This window comes from Amblyomma americanum, chromosome 5, assembly GCF_052857255.1.
Source record: "Amblyomma americanum isolate KBUSLIRL-KWMA chromosome 5, ASM5285725v1, whole genome shotgun sequence".
NCBI classification, from domain to species: Eukaryota; Metazoa; Arthropoda; class Arachnida; order Ixodida; family Ixodidae; genus Amblyomma; species Amblyomma americanum.
Window position 1 is genome coordinate 121,438,761 of NC_135501.1, and position 22,432 is coordinate 121,461,192.

At 44.5% G+C, this 22,432-nt stretch overlaps 1 pseudogene across 1 annotated transcript; it reads right to left on the reverse strand.

Moving 5' to 3' along the window:
* Nucleotides 1-1,806: 1,806 nt before the first annotated feature.
* On the reverse strand, nt 1,807-13,343 carry LOC144134155 (pepsin A-like; annotated as a pseudogene). Its single transcript, XR_013315122.1, has 8 exons — nt 13,276-13,343; nt 11,204-11,256; nt 10,510-10,625; nt 8,595-8,710; nt 7,058-7,478; nt 5,813-5,957; nt 3,733-3,831; nt 1,807-2,332 (listed from the first exon to the last, which is right to left on the reverse strand). The product of XR_013315122.1 is annotated as a pepsin A-like (transcript).
* Nucleotides 13,344-22,432: the final 9,089 nt, after the last annotated feature.

Below are 22,432 nucleotides of genomic sequence, written 5' to 3' on the forward strand. Positions count from 1 at the left end.
GTCCAACTAAGTTGATACTGTAACAGTTACGAGCGGCGTACGGGTTCTTAATAGTGCACGACGAAAAAATGCCTCCGGTGTCACTGTTTTTGAAGCTAAAATGTCCACAAGATGTGCAGTTAGGTGACGGCAATGTTCCACAGCTAGAGGCCGCTCACATAAGTCTTCCTCAATGGCTGACGTAAGCTAAAAGGCGATAAGGTTTTCACTGTAGAATGCGAGGGGACAAAACGCCACAAATTCCCCTCAAAGTTCGAACGGCCAGCCGCTCAGTAGCAAACATTAGTGCCTCGCCAAGATATATTATCAGTATTTACATTACCCGTGCCGAATTATGCACGAACGCACCATAAATCTAAATATGACGGAAACCAAGGCTTAAGGCTTAAGTAGAGGAAGGTTATCAATATTCAACAATGCACTGTATGGTTACGGACAATAGCTGTCGAGGTGTGGATGCGTGGCAAGAGAATTGTTTCTATGTGGTGAAGCAAAGCATGCGATTCAAGGCATAACTGCATGAGAGTGCATACGTGCTTCATGCGCTCGAACGACCACCAGCTTACTTTCTACCGAAGTAACGAAGAAAACTCAACGGCGCTCGCTTGGGCGACACGACGGAAATGGGTGCGCGGTTGCCGTTACGAACTACGCTCATTGATTACAATCATTTTTTAAAATTAATTTTATTTGTCGTTCCTGCCATTTTTGTTCTAGTCATCTGTTAACGCCGTGACATCGGTCATTCAGTACTTTACATTAGCAGGAACCGAGGAGTCCTAATATCACTCCTGACGAAGTGATGTGGAGGACAAGCGATGCGCCACTGCACTGCAAAGGCTGGTCCTGCCATCGGTGTAGCTTGTGCGAACCAACTTTCTCTTCCCGGCAACCTGTTGCTACCAATCAATTATTTGGCTGCCACCTGCCACGGAGAGCAGCTTGCTCACGATTAATTTGGGAAGGGCATCACTCCCGAGGCGTCACGTAGGGCTTCACTCGGTTTGCAGCGACATGGGCCCCTCCCCCCCCCCCCCCCCCAATGATCGCGCAATAATATCTGTTTACATGAAACCCTATTCCGCAACCTTTTTTCCATGCCTGGACGCTAGTTAAGACGACATATGAAATGGGAATGGCGCCCTCTATAATCATTCAGAATTCAAGAAAGCCAGGATCATAAGAAAACTGCAAAATCACCAATAAAAATATTAGATACGGCGGAAATTTGACCCCCAAAATATCGATTTTCTGAAGAAGTTATTGAAGATACCAGGAAAACAAATGGAATTAAAGACAAAGTACTTGTCCATTATTTGACCCCGGTTTTGGATTACGGAAATTAACTCGTGAGGATTCCCTGAAGTAAGCTCATAGAGACCGTAGCAGGCGGTGGCCTAGTGGTTTAGCACCCGTCTTGCATGCGTGAGTTGCGGGGTTCGATCCCCAGTGCCGTCGGGAACTCATCGGTGGTAAACATTGTACAACTTTACCTCTGGCCTGGTGCTCAGCTTATCCAGGATGAAATGCTTGGGAAACGGGTATTTGACACCACTTTGAGAAGAGAAATGCCTCGTGTCATGGGGCTCTTTTTGCCCAGACGCCCTTGCGACATGAAAAAATCAAAATCACCGAAAGCTCAGAAGTGCTGATGGAAGTCACGAAAAGTAATCTTTAAACCGAAACGACCCAATATACCTTACGTATACCACAGCCAAAAAAAACTTCACGCGAAAGTCACACAAATTCCAAAGAGAGGAGAATACACATCCATCTTTAAGATACGTTTTATTTATTGGCCCACAAGCGAAGAATGTAGGGTAGAGAAAACGTCGACAATATACAGCTTTTTTAATGAAACAGTACTACTCGCAACATCTGACATTTTGTAATTCGGAAGCAAATGCTAAGCGTATGGCATGTTACGCCAAGACACATGCACCACAAGGATTGTAAACTATGATGCTTTTACGGCATGAATTTCATCCAGCTTTCCGACTGCGATTATTGGTAGCTGAATTATTTCGTGAGGTATTTTTTTTTTCGGGTCCAAGAGCAAGCTTACGCATGGTTCGTTTCTTCGCCTCCCCCACGAAGAAAGAATTCGTTGGCACACGTGGCGAGCACAAGCCGGCGATGTGGGCACAACGTTCACTATTCACCGCGAGTACGCCAACCCAATCTGTCCAAACTCTGAGCTCCCAGAGGATGGCCACTCCAGAACCGTGTAGACACGCCTCAGGAACACGTGACCCAGGTGCCAGGTGACGCCTCCTTTTTCGACGACCTCGATGAAGCCGCTGTAGCAGCGTTTCCCGTTTGGTGTGTCTCGCTGCAAGGGAAAGGTGACACGAGACGTTTGCACGAAAAAAACAGTGCTCAGAATATTCACAGTCATCCAGGACCAAGTGAAATTTCTTCTAGTATAGTACAGGCGTGTCTGGAGAACTGTCATACCAAACATAGTCTCCGATACTTTGGCGCTATATTTGTATTTATACATTTCAATACACTGTCAAGTGCAAGGTATCAAAGCCGCATAAAATATGTTTCGATCCTAAAAGAGGCTTTCCTACTGCCCTGGTTCTTCAAGGTGACCGCACATAAGTGTTGAATATATACTATATAAGGCTGTACACAATAGAGGCATAGTAAAATCCCAGATAGTCCTTACGCACGGGCACATTTTTATCACTGAAGCTATACACATATTTTAATACACAGTGAAGATTTCAAGTAAACGCAAATATAAGCTTTGTTTCACAAACAGCTTTTTTCTTAATAACAGATCAGGTGTTGAGTAGTAGTGTCCCGTTTAAGTCAATAGGCTGGTATAAAGTGGCGTTTATGGCGCTCCACTAAGGTTGGGCTTCTCTTGTGTATGCCAACCTTGATAGGCCGTGAACAACGCTTATCCTTCTATAGGCAGCAAGTGACGAACAGCTAAACATTCAACAAGCCTCACGTCCTAATTTCGGTCTTTCTAGAAATTGATCCTTGAAGCGCTCAGCAGTTGAGTGAAGCATCAGAAGCGGTTATTTCACTCCGATGGAAAGCAAAGTTTTGTCGTGGCATTCACGACGGTAGGCGTCGCAAACAAATCGCGCTCGCTTCGGCGACGCCATTTCTCTTTGCCTGGTTTCCGACACTCCTGAAGGCGTGGATGGTGTACGGGGCCCACCAATTTCAGAATATTTATGATGTTTATGCAGATTAGGGTTCAAAGCAGTTGCGTAGCACCTGCGATCAAATGCAGTGGCTTAAAAGTAGATTATATTGGGCGATCGACAAAGCTGCATTAACGACGTATTTTATCACGATATTCAGGATTTTGCTTACAGTTAGAATTTCTCTTTTTTTATTCGACTTTAGTCCTCTGTTAGCGAATCTGTTGCTTCAATCGACTGCTGAGCACTCTGAGTCTCTCGAGGAGGGCCGTTCTTTGTGTGCTTGCAGCTAGAATACGGACCGTGCTCTATTTAATTAGCGCATTGAGCTTCTTTCGCCTCATTTAAAGAGATACTCTACAAAGACTGCTGGTTCCTTCTTATGAACGGAATAACGTTTCACTGATATTTCAATTTTGGGGTACTAGAGGCGTCACAACGTTTTTTATTACGCTTAAGTAAAAAAGTAATGACCTGTCTAAATGTTTTAGCGATGGCACTCGTTAGGCTACATGACGCATATCTTCATAATCGACATTTGAAGGCAAGGATTATTAAAACATACCTGAACTAAGTAGTCTTCTGGCTTCAGGATGAATATGCGGTTGTTGATAGAAAATTTGATATCGTGAAGCCGCCGTATCCTTTTGCAGTTAACCATCCACTGCAGAATGGAAAGTGAAAAATGTCATTCCCTGATTATCAACGGCTTAATGATTATCAACGTCTGCGCTTTCAAGCTATAGATGAACAGTGAACAGCGAATGAGCCTTCCCAACCATCTATCTTCGCATGTGGGTAAAGGAAATCGCTGTAAACGATCGCCCAACCGCTGCAGTGACATTATGTCAACGCTGACTGGAGAGCTAGATTTTCAGGTGCTTGCTGGCTGTCGAATTATTCAACCTCATCAACGGCTTCCAGCACTGATAGCATAGAAGACACTCAGAACGAGCCTACCACTCTTTGCCAAAACACAACCGAGCACCTGCGCTAGGAGGTGGAGCCGCAGAGTAGCGTAAACGCTATGAGTGGACACTCATACCCTTTCGCGTCCTAGCTCGGCATTCTACACCTTTGCTACGTGGCATTGCAAATACAAAAAAAAAGAATGGTACGGTTTGAGCGTATTTAAACCGAGTAGGACGTGGGCAAACACTTGAGGCAACTTCGTCTCAAAGGCAACCGCATGCAAGGTCTTATCGTCAGCCGCTATCGACAGCCGCTCATGGGGAGGGGGGAGGGTGTGCTGGATGCGCGCTTTGGTGGAGCAGCTGCGCAAGGCCTCCTCCTTCGAAGGTCAAAGGTTGAGGTTTCCCAGATACCTCTGATTTTCCAGCTTCGCTACTGAAGTAGCGCATTCGCGCTAAAAATTAGCGTCTGCGGGCATGGGAAAGTGAAATAGTTGCCTCCGAGTTTTGTCAGCGCGTGGCGGAGCAGCCGTCTAGAAAGCTGGTGCGGTTCCTCGCCTCCGCTAGCTGCACTGAGAGCGTAAATCGACCCAGGGGCCTACTAGAGTGTTCTCGCCTAAGCAGTTTACTGTACATTACCCTATGCTGGAGCGGGCTTTGCAGGCGAGCGGCGGTGCTGCTGTATCTTCCGCTGCCCTCCGTTCCCCGCCAGCGAGCGTAAACTGACTAACGTAAGTGTGCGCTCTTTCTTACTATGACAGCACTCCGAAGGCGCGAAATCACTGACAGCTCATGCTGCCCGCCTACTTGCCATCATTCAAAGAAGCACAGCGAGGAAGCAGGCTTACGAATGCTAGTTTACAATTGCAGCCGATGACTAGGGTCCATCCACGGAGACCACAGTGCCACCGTTCGACCGCGACTCCGATCCCCCTCCATCACGGCTGCTTGGTTACATTATGAGCAAAGATTACTCATAGCTAAAGGTTTAGAGATAATTGTGATAGGTATTAATGCCCTTCCCCCATGTGTTGGAGTGGTAGGCTTTGCCACAGGTGCTGTCACGTATTTTCTGTGAAATCGCAAAAAAGAGGTACAGAAGGATTTCATGCTTCACATTGAACATCAGGCGGGGATAAAAAATGCGAACACTAGTTATGTCGGTCGAAGCCTTCATATGCCAGGGTCCGTATAAGGTGCCCATTTTTCGTTTTCCATTTCGCGTCAGTTCGGGCCTCTATCAGTGGTTATTCTGATATAGACTCGGCTTTCAAGCTTCTGGGACAAGTCACCCAGCCATTCGTTGGTTGCGGACAGGATATCTCCATTGTTTGCATATTGTAGCTAATGGTAGCGAGTGGTCAGGTCCGGTCACCTGCTGTTGAAACAGCGCTGGGATGCACCTCACTATTGACTGCATCTTACATCCACTTTCAGGGAATAGTAAGGTCGGGTCGCCAACCGCCTACTGGCCGGCTCGCTTGCCCTAGACTCTTGATAGCCGCGCGTATATCTGAGTGATTATTGACAAAGGACAAAATTGAAGTAAAATGCGCAGCGAAAAATGAGCAGCTTATGGAATACGGCGCCAGGTTTATGGTTTTCCTTATTTTCTTCTCAAGCCCGTGGTATTCGTAGATTCAGTCGGCGACAGAAACTTGCGGTTATAAAACTCTCCCCCAGCCTCTCAAAACAACGCAACTTCATGCAGCAACGCTTCACAGCGGGAGGTACCTCTCCACTGTCGACTTTCATGGCCCCGATGTCAGTGTTGATACGCTGAATTTCGTTTGGAGGGCCACCGATATACGAGTCAGCTGTGGCCGGCCTCGCGACGCAGCCATTGAAGCAGTAGTGTCCGTGTTCTGCCATCTCGATTCTGAATGAAAAATTGGGTCCAGTAGGCAGAAGCCAGGAACACTTAATATAGAGATGATTGACTTAGTCAACAGAGACAAGCACTCAGTTCTCAGGCAGGTACTTCCTTGAGCTCTTAGGGCATAAAAAAGCTCTTAAGAACATTGAAATTAACATGCGGAATAACGAGTAAGATGAAAATGGGAAGAAAGTATACGTGTGCAAAACAATAACACTTTTTGCCAGAATTAAGAAAACAAAAATCAAGCCGCGCCTAAGCCAAAACCCACATTAACTTTGAAAACATGGTAGTGTTGGTATATGTACGTGAAGCTGCAAAGAGGTTCAAGATAAATTGCCAATGACAGGTCAAGAAGCAGGGGACAGTTCATCTGAAGGCTAAATCTGGTTCCCGCCACCTAATACTAACCCATCCGTTGAAAAAATGAACTTGGCCTTCGTAAAAGTAGAGCCGACAGCCTTCGCAACAAGGGAATAGCCAGGTGTTTCCAACCGTGTGCTTAACGAATGAGTACATTTTAGTTTATTAATAGCAAAACTTTGCTCTCAACAACATTGTGACTGAAACGTGGGCGTGTTGGCGGTGAGGAAACACATGATTTTGAAATGGCAACTGGTTTTACGAATGCCAAGTGTTCAAGGGAGATTAAACGATCTTTAAGAGAGTATTTTAACTCACTTTTCAAATATGAACCACTTGAAACACCTTTAAACAAAAACTCCGATAACGGACCATTGGTTATGCGGACATAAAGAACCTTATAACGAATTCTTTTCAGCGATTGATTTTGCAATATTTACTTCCTAGACAATTCCCTCACCATGAATCGCTTTCGAAGGATCTTCATATCTGCCGAAAGACTGGGGAGTGCTGAATTTGGTAGTAACAGCTTTCTACCACCATCAGAATAATCTAAAAACTAAGACTAACAGAATCAGTCGGTGTGGTATTGAAGGAGGTTCATTATGAGTGAACAAAAGTTCACTAAAATAGTTAATTCCTCTGGCTTAGATCACGATTTGGTAGAGACAAGAAAGCCCCGATCACTTCTAGTGCCTGGGGCTAACACGTGCCTATGATACCCACAAGCCATGGCTCACCCGTCTATATGGAAGCTCCAGTAGGGGCCTGTGGCTGGTACAAACATGAGAGGCTCTTCATAGTGCTCCGGGTTGGCGGCACCGAAAACAGCCTCTCCCTTGACTTTGTCATCTGGGCTCAAGTAGAAGCTAAACCAGGGCCTGGTTAACGCACGCTCCTGGACAAGTGTGCCAAAGAAAGAGCCTGGCCACTGCTCCAGACCGAGGACGGCGTTGAAGGACAAGCCCTTGTGCCCCTGCTTGCTACCCTGAAAGTCACCGATCCGAAGAATAGGCAGCCGCGGAAGCGTCACACCGGCTACTTGCTGACGGTCCCACGAGACGAGCCCTTCCACTGTGCCATTGCCGAAGGGTGTGGAGCCTATAACAGTAGTGTCCTTGAATGTGGAAGACTGACGGGGATGGAACTTCCGGCGTCCACCTATGCGTGCATTACACAAAAGCATCAGAACGCTCATACTACAGCTTGTGTAGCATTGATATTTTCAAAGTTTTTCTACTTTTTGGAGGTCTGCTGTAATTCAGCCTCACCGGAAAGTTGTTTAGCGTGAATATCGCGCAAGGTGCACCAAATCTGTATCTATAGCTGAAAAAAAATATTTTATTTTTTTTTAGAATCAGGAGCGCTTTAATTGCGGTGCAAAGAAACAAGAAACGTGCATGCAGATTTCTGAAATCGAGCTTGGATGTCTAGCTCCTTCGAGGTCTGCTAGTTACCAGTCTCGCTAAAAAAGTTGATTAGAGGAATGTCACACTTGTCAGGCCCAATGCTGGTATAAGCTGATTATTTATTGTACTGCTGGGAAATGGCTGCTCTTTTTTTAGGATACAATGAAACAAGAAACGTGCATGATGTTTTTCAAATCGGGTTTGAATGTTCAGCGCTTTAAGTGCTGTCCGGCTTGAATGACGTAAAAAAATATGGCTCCCGAAGATTCCTCAGTTGCTCACCTTTTTCACTGAGGCGGCTTCTGCGGAACAGAAAATAAGTGGCCCAGTATCCTTACAGGGCTTTCGGAAAGCGAATATATCGGCAGATGCTAACTCCTGGATATTTTGTGCCTTTCTCTTCAGCATGAACTTCGTTTCCAAGTTACGGATAGAGCGACACTAGCGCGGATCGCGCATGACACTGTCATTACTGAGGTGAGGATTCCTGGCTAGTTCGGCCTATAGGCTGAAACAGATATTTGGTATGAGTTTCCGGCTTAACGTTTGCACCCAAAACAGAAACGGTCTTCAAAATGTTTATGTCACGACATCTTCGCATACGCTGCACTATGCCGCAACATTTCCTGCAATACTGCAAGGCCATGCGCTTCAGCCAAAAAACAGAAGGGCCTGTCTTTGATCGTAGGTCGCATTGCTGCAGGAAGCTTACAGCAAACTGTCAGTTTAATTACAGATTTTTACGATTTCAAGGCTCATAGTATACAACATCACATCAGACAATTTTTACCTAATAGAAATTTATTTTACCTGAATTTATGTTTTTAACATTTCCTCCGCAAAGTAACTACCCAGAAAATAAACTCACGACATAGTTCGTCGTGGCAGTTTTCAAGAAAGCACCCAAGTCCTCGCAGCGGTGTCGAATACTGCCGTGAAGTTTTGCCACGGAGAACCAATATGCAAGTCCCACGAGTACTGGAACTGCACATTCAAGGTCAAAGCATTAGATAATCACACCGATTGCTCCACGCGCGGGATTACCGCTTGCAGCGGTTTGATGGGGATATATTTTTGAATTCTCCGATATTCAATACAATGAACCAAATACACAGCAAAAATAGGATAAAAATGCTTTCTGTGAGATTTTAACACAATATTAAAAACGCAAAGACTGCAACAAAACGAGGAAAGGAGAGTACGGCCACAAAAAAAATAAATACAAGAAAAACAATCTATGAGGGACCTTAGTGCAAAGAAAGCACTTGTTAAAGCTGTGCTGAAGGACTCTAGCATCAATGCTGCTTGTTTCAAGAAAGCGTTCTCATCTAAGAATATTTTGCTTTATTATTCACATGTTGCTCAAGAGTCTAAATGCATTTTTACGACTTATCAGCCCCGTGCATCTCTAGCAAGTGTGCCACTTAAAGCCACCTGGTGGTAATTTCTGAATTTTTGCATGTAAGGCCAACTGCCGCTATTCATTCATCGCTAGGCATATTGCCGACATTCACGGCTACATTTTGTTTTCCGGCTCCTGTAAATTTGTTGCATTGTGTCACGCTGCAGAAAATGCGCACCCTTGTGTAAACGTGAGGAATTTCATGGCCGACCAGTCATGCGGGAGAACCAAAACCATTGAATCGCCAGTTGGCTTCTGCGAACTTGTCAAAAGGTCAGCTACAATATGGAGCTCACCTCCTTCGCAGTGTTTGCACGTCCAACTGATTAATCACTTAAACAGTTGAATCCGCAGTACTTTTTGTTTAACATCAGCTAGGAGGGAGACCCCCAGAGGGTGGAGCCTTCAGTCCAGGGCCGCATTAGCCGTAGCTATCTGGGTGACTGGTAAGATTTAGTCACGCCGGCGCTGTGCTAGACAGGACGGATTCCCATTAGGACGGCAGCCTTGGGATAGGGGGGTAATGAGGGAGGATTCGGGCATTCCCATTTGAATGACCGATGGTTACTTTTGTGCCATCCTCTACAAAAACGGGCCAGTTCCACTCCATACGATTATTTTGCTTGACGAGTAGAATTCGTAAACCTTTTGAGTGGCATGCGTAGCTACAAAGGAAGATCGCCCCGGCATAAGTTGTTTCAGCCTACATCATGCATTCACTGAAATGACACATTTCACAACCAAGCGATAGCTTGGCCTTCAGTAAATTCTACGCCTCATGCGTCTAAAGCGTTTAGGCAGACGGCCAAAAATGCTGAATGAAAAAACTTTGAACAAATACAGCGCACCATTAAATACATAACATTGCGATTCATTCATTGCAGCTTATTTATAGAGCTGTGCGCTTCACGCCTATTCGTCGCATCTGTGCATTCCACTTATGTCCTGTGAAAAAAAAAAAAACTTCTAAATTACCGTAATAAATGCTGCATTGTGGTTAATAAGCGAGCTCCTAGGAGATGCACACCGATCTGCTATGTATTGATCTCCTACATAGTTACAACCGACGTTTACGATTCAAGTTGAGAGGATGAATAGTTCAAAAATGTTTTGGTCATAACAATAAAAGATGGGGTTAACAAGTGAGAAATTAAGGCGAACGGTCTTCGAACTCCATGCTTCCGGTCGTGATTCCGGCGACCCTGTGAAGTAGTGTAGGCGTGCCTTCACAGGAAGGAGTGGCCTGCCGAAAACAGGACTTGGGAGGAGCACAATGGGCGCGGCGTTAATAACCAAACCATCCTGTAGCCGACACGGGCATTTTCGTGAAGGATGGGGTGTGATGACAAGGAAAAGAAAAATGCACAAAAGGAGGACAAACTTGACGATTACGCTTCACGGGGATGTGATGTTTGAGAACTGCCGCTGTGGTACTTGAACCGTACGGGAACGCATACGGAACACGCAGCGCCGAAGGGAGGCGGCTCAGTGTGCCAGCTTGGGCAGCACGCACAGCGAGTGACCCGCTACAGCTCTAACAGACTAATGTGTGCACGGCGCGTGCTGCACTGCCGCCATCTCTTAGCGGATGTCCGCCGCGGAGCACATCTTCACGCTGCCCCGTACCCTCCTCCTCCACTTTCTAGTTTGCTCTCTCTACGCTATCACCGTGCTTTCATCTTCCGCTGCGCTCCGCGTTCGCTCTCTTTCACCCTTCGCTGCGCCCGTTCACTCTGCCGGTTACGCCGAGGCCGACGGTGAGGGACGGTGCTAAACCCACGGACATGCGCTTGAAAATTGCGCTATAAAACAAGTCAATTAGTTATCGCCTTAAAATATCGGATATATCTTTTCGGTGCAGGGACACGATGGGGCGCTCATGCCATCTACGCCCTTCTGAAAAATGTGTGCTGCTTCGCATATCTCCCGGACCTTCTGTTCATTTCTGATCTCCTACTGATACAACAACGGGGTTAAATTATGCCCGGAATCACAGCAATGAAGGACTAGGTTGCTGCCCGTGTCACGTTTCAGGCTTTTCTTGTGCTCCCACAATCGCTAATTGACGCACGTGCCCGTGTGGGTGATGTAGCGTACACCGCATGACAAGAGAATGCTGTACACCATGCTGGAAGTGTAGACCCAGATGCCTAAACCCAAACGAAAGCCAGAAGTCTCATCGGGAAAAACGTGCGTCGCCAGTCACACAGTTCGCAGTATCGAAAGTGACGTTACCAGACGAGTGTTCACAACTACAGGCTTGGATGTAGGATCATAGCGCCTGTGTCGCCACCTAGAGACCCCTTTGGGGAAACATCTAGCCACCAGCTAGACGTCCAGATGAGATGTCTCGTTGTGGGCAGACAGACGGGCAGGAGTTCACAAACACAACCATAAAAAAAATCTTGATATAAAGGTACCAACAGCATCTAATGCTATTTTAATGCGAGCAAACGCAAGTTGGTGTTCCTGAATTTTTTTTGCTACGCGTAAAAGAAAGGACTATCGTGTTACCGTGTTTCTTGACCCAGCTTCTCTAAATTCCGCATCGTCAGTAGGCCTTCAGACTTCCCCGGGTTTCCTTGTTATGTAAATCGACGCTCTGACCATAAGATGGCAAAAACCAGATTTTTCTTCGCTCTTAATGGTGTGAATAATATTGCGCTACTTTTACAGAGTTCAGTTTAATGCAATTATTCTACACCAGTTACACTAAGCATTATACTCCAAATATAATAACCACCGGAATTATGCCGCTGCATTTTGTGTATCGACCGCACATACATCAGGGAAGAAATGAAATCTTGTTTGAATACTGAAATTTCTGAGCATAATAACTAGCGTCAATTCTAGCGTTAGTGTCCCTGGGTAAGGTATGTTGATTATTGTTATCCCTTACGTCATTGTCATTTCTGAGTGGCACCACGAACGTTCCACAGCCGGACCCTTCAGCACGTTCATTCGTGAATCTTCCACACGAGCGCGAGCTGTAATATAAAAAGAATGCGGATTCCCAAGAAAAAACGATGTTAAACTGCTGCACACAGCCATTCCTAATGAATCCGCAAAGCAGCCCAAGTGTAGTGTTACGATCTTGTTCCAGAAAAACTGTTTCATATTACGCAAAATGGAAATTGAAGCATTGGTCGCACTTCTGTGTTTATTTTCGGCCATTGGTAATGACGCATTGCGACGTCATTACGGACAGTCAGACGTTGGTGGTCGTGCTCACCGATGGAAGAAGAACAAACTTGAATTGAGAAAGTGGGCAACAGAATTACAGCCTCATAACTCTATTATGCGATGTTGAACTTATTAGTTACCTAATGTAAAATTAGGCTGTCAACCACTCGAAATATAGGAATAGTGCCATTCGAATTTTTTGCAGTTCCGACGGCAACAAAGCATCGACAATTTTTTGTGCAGTAAAAATATCCTAAAAGCATGTTCCTGCCTGGGAAGCTCAGGCTCAAAAGTCGAATTCTCGCAGAAGGAGAGAGGGTTTTCAGCACTCGAAGCATTCGAGCCCTTTCCCGCTGGTTATTGACATGACCTGTCCAGGCTCGAGAAACTGGCTTAGTTATCAATTCCTGCGAGTGGTGGCCACAATCTGCTTTCGATCCTCGTGTGCTCCTTCTCCCTCGAGCCCGAGCGCAAACACGTTGCGAAGATTGCGTTCTTGTCATAAGGTGAACGATTTGTCGTGCGGTTTCAAATGCTCACCGTTATAAGCTATTGCGCCCTGTTTATTGTCATCACGACTTGATTATTAAATTGTAAAAAGTTGGCTTAGATGTCCGAATTAAAAAATGTACCAGTTCGTCAAAGATCGCCACTTGAAACAGTGTTTTATGTTCATTGTTCGAAACGTCTACAACACATTTTTAAACCCCACTTCACTTCATGTAAGCAGGCAAATCTTCTAGAGAACTACATGACCCATGAGCATGCAACGCTTTCACATTTGTTCGCAAAGTAAAAACAAACTAGGCTCGAAATGTTTTGTCTAGGACAGCTAAAGCTCGAGTGATTTCTATCTTCCGCGTTTAGTCAAAGCTTAACCCCGGGGCGTACGTACTCAGAAAGGTTAATGAAATTGCATGAAAAGAGGATAATTAAGTTTTCATTTATAAGCTTGTTCACTTACCTGCTTGATGTGCCAGTGGAGAGGCACAAAAGTCCTAGCACTGTTATGAAAATACTGTGGACCTCCATCGCAGCGGTTCCCTTACGCCGTTGCATGGGTCCTCGAGCAGTTGTGCGCGTGGTGCTTACTTGGTTAGTTTACCATGTCACCGTGGGTGCCTGCTCGGAGGACTGCTGGCTGTTGCAGTAAACGCGCTAAAACGTGGATTCGCCTTATCCTTGCGAGCTAAGCGCGCTTACCTTGAGCTGAAGCCGTCCGCTTGGCGACCCAGGAGTCTGCTTACGTGAAGCCTCCCCCCCCCCCCCAGGAAAAATAAATTAATTAACGGCCTTTAGAGTTTTTGTGTGCAGGCCAGAGTTCCTTGGGCTTGCTTGTGAAGTCACAGGTAAATTTCTTGCAAGTACCCTGGAAACTAGCACAGTTTTATGGAGCACGCCTTGATGTGCGAGAAAACAGCATTTCTCCTAACTGTCTGAAAATGTCACTCTGGAAAAAAAATGAACGCTTTTACAAAACACTCACGCTACTCGTAAAGGCGGCTGCTTTTGTGCAGAAAATTGAGAATCATGCTTTACTTTAAACTAACAATCTGGCATGATTTCACGTATTTCTATGAAAAGTAAGAATTTCACTTCGGCCTGAGCTTGCAGTGTGAGATATCATAGCATAAACGACGGATATCATCCTCCTTACGTGTTCTTTCAAACACATTCCTTGCTCGGCTTTAAATGTGGCTGCCTTCTGCATTAATGTGCAAGCTCTAGGGCAGCAGTCATGTCGTCGATGATGATCACTTCATGCTACAATTTCTAGAGTTTTTAATGGGCCTGCAAGAGCTGCTTTCTCAACTCAGCCCATTTTGTTCTGCAGAGGAAGCAAAGAGTAAATGGAAAGTAAAAAAAGTAGCAGGCAAATAGAAGACATGATGAACAAATTCCTCAGTTGTTTTAATGCTTCTGAAACGGCATTATTTATGAAATGCTGAGCGCACCCGTTCACCGTTCGAAAGTTGAGCCGCATTGCTATTTGGCCAACGATTTTCCCACACTTTCTTGTGGCCGATCCCATCCTAGGCGTTTGGGACCTCAGGAAATGTGCAGCCTTTGTCAGTGTGCCCTACCTAAGCGTTCGGTTTCTGCTGTAAATCTGAGCACTTCGCTTCAATCTCGTGACCCATACTCTGCGGAGGCTGACGGCTGTCGTCTTTACATGCAGAGCTGATGGAGTGTAGAGGTGCAGGATGTTTACTCATGCAGGGTTCAATATTAAGTTATTTTGCGTAGACAGTATCGCCCAGGGCTGCACGTTTGAATGCGAATGTAAGCATGGATTTAGTCTGTAGTGTATGAATGCAGCATGGGCGATAAGCTTTTGAGGTTTAAAGTGAACGTGTCACAGTACATTTGTTAAAAATTAAAGACTTTGCACAATGTTGTTCGGCGGTTGCTTATTTGTTTGTCGCTTTGGCACATATGTCGCACATGTCTGTGAGACGTTTTAGGTGCGGCTGCCTGTTCAATCTAAGATGGAATTAAATATTAACGATATAGTAGAAAAGTATAAAACTAGAATGACGTGCAACAAATTTTAGCATAGAACTTAACTGAAAAAATATTGCGCGAAGCTTTTTGGTGTTTATTGTTCAATTTAAAGCCGCATACACGCTGTGTGATCATTTTTTGACGCGAGAGGACCAGGTTTTCCTCCCAAGACTGTAACCACGCCTAGCTGCTTCAGAGATGTCCGGCATTCTCATACGTCTTGCGCGCCTTATCTCTAAAGTTTCTTTTAAGCTTTCAGCTGAGACCGGCGGCAAACTTTGTTCTTCGACGAAAGACTACATCTGCCGCTATCGCCGCTGCCTAGGTCATATCAGGGCTCAGGCTCACGCAGTAAATATTTGCCTTTGAAAGGTTCGAACTGTCTTCTTTTTGCTTACCTACCACAACCACCACGTGACAATATAAAGGACCACCCTTGCCCACTGCTTATAGACTATGTGGTCCCGCGTATGACCGAAAAAAAAGAAACGACAACAAAGCGCTTTGTCAAGCCAGAGGGTCTCGTAGGCCTGTTTAGAAATTTCTGTAAAGGCGTCGTAGTACTAAAAAGTACTAGTGATCACAATGAGTGGTTTACGGGAAGTTGCAGGGTATTTTATTTTTGTGGGCGCACGCTGTTTAGCCCCCCTGTAGGCCCCCAGCACCAGTCAGTAAAAGAAAATGATAACGGCATCTGCACGTGTTTTATCGGCTGAACAGTGAGCAATCTTAAGATACCAGATTTTCTTTACAGGATGCTTGCTTGTGGAATTTGCCCCCAAACACGAGGATAAGTTTCTCTTTCTTCTCTAATGTAAGCTGATTCCCATTGCACATTTTGTGCAAGTTTGAGGAACGACATTATCTATGTCTGTTATAATGGAGTCCGGTTGTCGTTTACGCTGAGAGAGCATCGAAATTAGGCGCAGTGAAAGAAAGGAATGACTTGAGTGAACATGAAGAGGGAATAGGTCAACATTGTCGGTTTCAGAATAATTAGCGACATCAATTGTAGATCAGTCTGTTGCTAACATACCGCTATCATTCGCTAAACATTGTAGCAGCACCCTTAACAGGGGGTGATGAATACTTTATCACGATGGTCAGATTTACTTAGCATGAGTAATAACGGCCTGCTCAATAAGTGGCGTTACATTAAAGCTGTATCTTTTTTTAATGATAAAGATACATAATCCAAGAGCTGATATCTATAGTGAACAGAGATAAGTTGACATCGGCACGGAAGGGCTACACTTTTTTGGCGGTACTATGCACCGGGTGTTTTACCTAAGATGCTCTGCAAGTTTTAAAATTAGGCTTTTCAGTTACAGGAGCGCTTTTTTCGGTGTAGCATTGTGAGCGATGTAAGTGCTTCAGAATACCTGTACGAAGTGTTAACTAGTAGGCTGGTTACCTAAAACTGAGCCATGAACTTTTTAACGATTGCAGTTAGCCGTCTTATTGTTTGAGAGGCGTGTTGCCCACCGTAATGTTAATGTCAGCTTTGATAATTTTGCAACAGCAGTTATCCTCAGCTCTGTGGCTCAAATAAATTCTGATAATGCGAAGCGTTAAGTGCACTGGATTGATTGCTTTGCCGCCGTTGCTTTGCCGGAGTTTCATGAAAGGGCATGCATTTTGGAGAAAAGTAGCCAATATTTTTTGGGACACAGCGGCGAGGATAACACTGTTTTCGCAAATCGAAAAGTGTTATGAGTAATACTTTTCGCTAGTTACACGCCTCTCAATAAATAAGGAGACTAACACTCAGAAATAAATATTGAACTAATCAGCATTCGTCCACCAGCCTAATAGCTTGTCTTGGCCGTATTCGGAGGGTCTACACCGTTGACCATGCTATGTGGGAAAACCTTTTCTCGCTCAAAATGTCTAGATTTAAAAAGTTCGTAACATCTTAAGCGGAACGACCGCTGTTTCACACAACCCAAATGTGCACGCAGTGTCGGAGACATGCTGTCGAAGGTAAAAACCCTCACCCTCTCTAGTACAAGGGGGTCTCAGCACTCGAAGGTATTGTTATCTATATGCTTATGCGCAACACTTCTGCTAGAGGATTAGATAGCAGGTCTTTGGCCCTGCGGTAGAAGGGCACTCTCCATCCCTTTCCCACCTTCCTTGAAGATACTTTTTCCAGCCCGATACGTGAGCTAGCGCTGAGAAATGCTGCCGTGGTAGCGCCTTGGTAACGAGTAAGGTAGTTAAATAGTAGAAGATATCTAGTTTGCCAGGACTTGATCAAAATATCACTAGATGCTGATTGTCTTCTTTCCTAGCGTTTGTACACACCTTATGGCTGGTCTTCCTTAATTGGCTAGATATTCTTGTTGCAGAAGCCGGATGTCGGGGCTCCTTGCCCCACACGCCGTTTGCACCTATATTTTCCAAATTGAGTAATCCGGTTCTAAGGCATCCATGTATGGCAGGGAACCCAAGCACTCTAGGCAGGCCCATGCTCTTTCCTTTTCCTACTTCCTCTCAGCAACATCAGTCAGTCAGTAACTCTACTGAGCATTGCACGAGGCTGCTACTGGAGGCCCTCTCACAAGTATTCTCTTCTATCGCTTTATAGGCCTTGTTTTCATGGCGTGTGGAAAGTTGACACGTTTTTGGCCTACCGACGACCGGGTATTTTATTCATTACTTTTTCTTTATTCTGAAAAGACAGCTACAGTGACTGCGGATGTTTGCCGCAGATCGCGCAAAATCAAGTTGAGATCTCGATAAGCAAGGCCTTGCTGCTGACTCCAGTGTAGTTGAACGTTGGCGCACTCACTCTGATGTCACTTTTGCTTTTTTTAACTAGAGCAAAGCAAAATAGCACTCGCTTTTACCATTCCGTCGCTTCAACAGCTCTTGGAGCCAAAACGGTGTTTTCATTCTTATTTTGGATGCCTTCAAAGCAACATGGCTCACACGCTAGTAACGCTTAAGCTGAACAGAGCCTATACAGGAACATCGCTTCACTTTCGTATCCTTAAAGTCCCCTCTTTTGGGCTCATTACATAAGAAGTAGAGTTGCTGTACGCAAGTGTAATTTTTGTTATGGTGAAACACATGCACAAAGCCATGTCACCTATTGTACCGCAAAGCTGCACAGAGTTGTTGCGGCAGTGACATGTTGCGTGCGACACCGCTGCAACGGTGCACTTACACCCCGGGCACCAGTTTCCCCGGAGCCTGATAGCATAATATTGTGAATAACCTGTGAATCAGGTTCCTACGTTACTCCCTTTGGAAAGCTGATGATACGACAGTGAGCCGCCTGCTTGCGCCGCGTCACTGATAAAATCGCAAGCGTCATGCAGTGCCGCATCTCAAGTGACGTAATGCTGGTTCCTGACAGACCTTACAACAGCCGGCCACAACGCGGATTACCGTCTAACGAGGTATCAGCGCTGCTCTCATTCAAAGCGAATGATCTAACAGGCATTGCTCTCAGAGTTCCTCCAATTGTTCCATTGGCGCATGTTAAATAGTTATACCACATGCGTTATTCAATGTGACTTTTCCACAACGAGATTTTCTCTAGGAAGCTCCTCATTTACAGAAAATTTCGGTGTATCTAGCCTCGTTATTAATCACACTCTATGCTTAGCGGAATCACGAGTAGTGTAAATCGCATCGGCTTCCCAATGGAAACCAATTCTCAGAGCATGTAGTTTCGCGATGAAGATTTTTTGGTATTTTATGAAGAAGAATTTTCTTTTGTTTTAATTGCGCTGGGAGTCTTCAGTTAATTTTCTTTCCTCCCAGCCACTGCAGTCTATACTTTCGCGTGTGATGGGTTCAAATTGGTAAGGCCGGGGGCATTTATACACTGAGCTTTCACTCTGGCGTGAAGGCATGGAATGCTGTCGAACAGCAGTAGCGCCCCTCAGTGATAAGCCGCTATTCATAGGGCTAGTTAAGCGAGTATCTTTCTAGTTTTGCAGAATTGGAGAGTTAATTCTTAATTTGTCACCGCAAGTAAAAAATGCCGATTCGCAGGAGATGGCAGGGGCGATGACACTAGGGTTTAATTTCAAGCACTGTGTTTGCAGCGCTTTAGCACCGAGTGGGTCCGTAAAAATGTGCTTATTGCACCTCCGAACCACCGCCCACTGCTTTTATTTTATTTGCCTAAATTCCATGAAGCGCAAGATTCCAATGTGCATTAGACCGCCTAACGTCGGATGATGGTATTTGTTTGAAGAAACACAGAGGGAAGTGGTGTCACTTGCCAAAAAGGGAAAATTCAAAAAGAACTTTGTGTTGATTATTTCGCTCTTGTTCACCGGCATTAAGAATTTTCTTTCTATGTAGACATTTCTTGGAAAGCCGGAACTGTGACTCAAAGGTTGTGTTCGTTCATTTCCTGGAAAAGCAGACCAAATCTGAGTTTTATGGTTTATGTTTATTGGGGGTTTGCCGTCTCAAAGCCTTAAGGCTATGAGGGACGCCGTAGTGCAGGGCTTCGGAAGTTTTACCATATATGATTGTTTAACGTGCGCTGACATCGTACAGTACACGGGCTTCTAGAATTTTGCCTCTATCCCAGTTCGACCTCCGCCGCTAGGATCGTGTCCCCGTCTTTCGAGTCAGAATCCGAGCACCATATCTCCTGAGCCACCGCAACGCCTAAAAAAATTTGAGTTTTGATAACGTTCACTCTCTCTTCTTGATATCGCTCCAGAGAAATTAGCCCTCTTTCTCACCTCAGTCAAGACGAAGTGATATTCAGTGCAAGAGCTTGGAATTAAAATTATTACTCAATGGTTTTACTCAATAGCACCCATGTAGAGCAAACAGCTGACTATATCGCCACGTCAACAGGAGCCTTTAAATATGAATAGAAAGTTTCATTCATGTATGTCCGTCTCGCCTGTCAGAAGTGTCTAAGGAAAGCATCACAACAGTGAGACGCAGCTGAAGTCGACAGAACAAGGCATTGAGAGAAAAAGCTAGCAAATATATTGACAAATTCTAAAATTAGCAAATCTTACTAGTGATCTATTTTAGATGACTTAAGAGCAGTGTAGGGCTTCTTAACATGGTGTGCATAACGAAATCTTGTACATTGAGTAGGCACTTTACCAAACGGAGATTATAACTAGACGACGCTATGATCAATGAAAAATTCAGCTGCTCACTGATTTCATCAAGTTTGTTGCAAACGACCTTTTTATGAGAATGAGCTATTAGAATGTTTACAAAAAAGGCTGGCAATATTTCTTGTACCTTCATAAGTGTTTACAAAATAGGCTGTCGACCGGCTGATATCTGTATCCCTCTGGCATGAGCTGCATTGCCTAGAAAAGGGTTAGTGCTACACCTTATATGCAAATAGTCATGGCACAAGCTGAAAAATAACGTTAATATTTGCGGCGTACGTTGGTCACGTCAACGGAAATGACGGCATTAACATTAGAGTCGGTAGCAGCCAACACAAGTGCATATTTCACTGGAAAATATTGATGATGTGAGCGCTTTCTTACTTTGCGGATCATCAGTTTCCCTTTTGATTGTACAGAAAATTTCTATGCGGTGTTTTCGTCAATGAAAACAAATCAAATAAAAACACTGCAATTTCCCGGGAGAGGAGTGAAATTTTCTGGCTTGTGCACTACGAAGCTGCATTGGCTCGAATACTCCGTTCAGCGCACGATGGCTGTAGTCTTCTTTAAGGAGGGGCCGCTGCGTAACTATTTCCGGTATTTAAGTACTCAACGTAACCAAATAAGGCGCAGATATGTGCCTTTTTGTGCTCACTTTAGAACTGCGTTAGAATTTAAGGTGACTGGTATATTTGACGAGCAGTTACAATTAACGCTCACCTAAAACTATCCATGGGACATTGAACTATGCAAAATCACGCGCCCAGATTTCTTATGTTACATGTCCACAAAGTGCCGTTGTTTGCAATAAAGCTGTTCATGTTTTGTTTAGGTGCCCAGCAAACAATGTAATCAAAGATTAACTCTGGCATGCATCTGAACACAGTTTCTTACAAAAATGACATTGAACTAGTGCATGTGTACATCTAAAGATCTAGAACATTGAGTATTCATAGTCTAATTATTCCCATCCAACAAACTGTTTAATTCCTGTGTCATTCGTTAGGAAATGCCGAAGGTATCAGTGACATCAGTAGAATCAGTAGTCATCAGTAGAGTGACATCAGATTATTCTTTGTTTCTCTCGTTTATTATCGTGTGTACCTCTGATTTTGCTCTCGAAAAATGCACCATTGCAAATATTGAAAGCTTCTAGCTGTCCTCTTTAAAGTGGTACTAAGGTAATAGTGCTTCGTCGAATAAAGTTCGCGTAATCCACAAAGCGTCGGTGCCCAGCATAAGCGCGATTTGTTCGCAATTTTCGACGCTCGCCTATAAAAGAATGTCATTAGATAAATCAGTGCTGGATATTTCACTGCAATGCCTCGTCCGAAGGCATAAGATAACGGAAGGATTACTAAATAAAGAAAAATTGAGAAATCCGAAATTTTATTGAATTTCCCTAAGTTATTTGCCATGACACCTCTTCTGAGGTCATCCGAACTAGCTGGCAAGACTACGCTATGGGGCGAATTCACTAGCAACACAGCTAGCGTCAACCAAGAATTCACAGAACCCGGACTTGTTTTTACATGCATTCGGAGCCATCTCTTCTTAAATTTGTCGATTATCTAGATGGCTATTTTAGGGTTTAAAGGTTTTTAGTTTGCAAACTGTTAATGGTAGGTTGGCGCGGTCTGTGCAGGTAAAATATACAGCAAGGCAGACATTAAATAGGTGATAGAGCTCATTATTTATACCAATATATGTAAAAAATAGACCAATAAACTTAATAATTTTCTTTAGCGCAAAAATTTTTTCCTATGCAATTGAACGCCGGCAATAATGAATTGAGCTTAGTTTTTAAGTTCTCTTAAAAGGCAATGTTGTTTGAAATGTCGAAAGTAAAATGCACGCATTTTAAAGCTCGTTGAGTTGGATTTGATACGCTGCAGATTTATAGAATTAGGCTGTTCGCATTTCTAATGTAGGAAATACAGACCCATCTTGGGTATTTTTTGGAGTAGAATGAGTTTACATGTCTTCGTTGACGGTATACTCCTTGCAGAACTCACGTTGTTAATGAAAAACTATGAGGATAATTAAGCTGCGTGTTCAAGGGTATGACGGGGTAGCTTTAATGGCTTCTGTCAGGGAATCCACTTGATCTCAGCAGCATATTACCCGATCACAAGCCCTACTAATGTTACTACATCACATGCCACACCAATATCGCGTGGTACAAGCATACAGTCCTTCGCGTACACTCTTCCCTCACCGACATGCACTTTACTACTCGCCTAATCACAGCAACATTTGTTAGTGCTTGTCTCTAATGAATTAGCATACAGTTGTAAGCTGCCACATTATGTCAAAATTCCACACGGCATACATATGGAACTCTGCTTTATCTAAGCCTTATGAACGCACCTGCGTGGCCTAGGGGTACAATAAAAAAAAAGCCAGCCCTAAGGGTAGCGTGTTTGAGTCGTAATTCAAGAGTCAGGCTTTCGAATGCCTTCTAATTATCCCTTCTTCCTTTTAGCGCAATCCACTTACTTT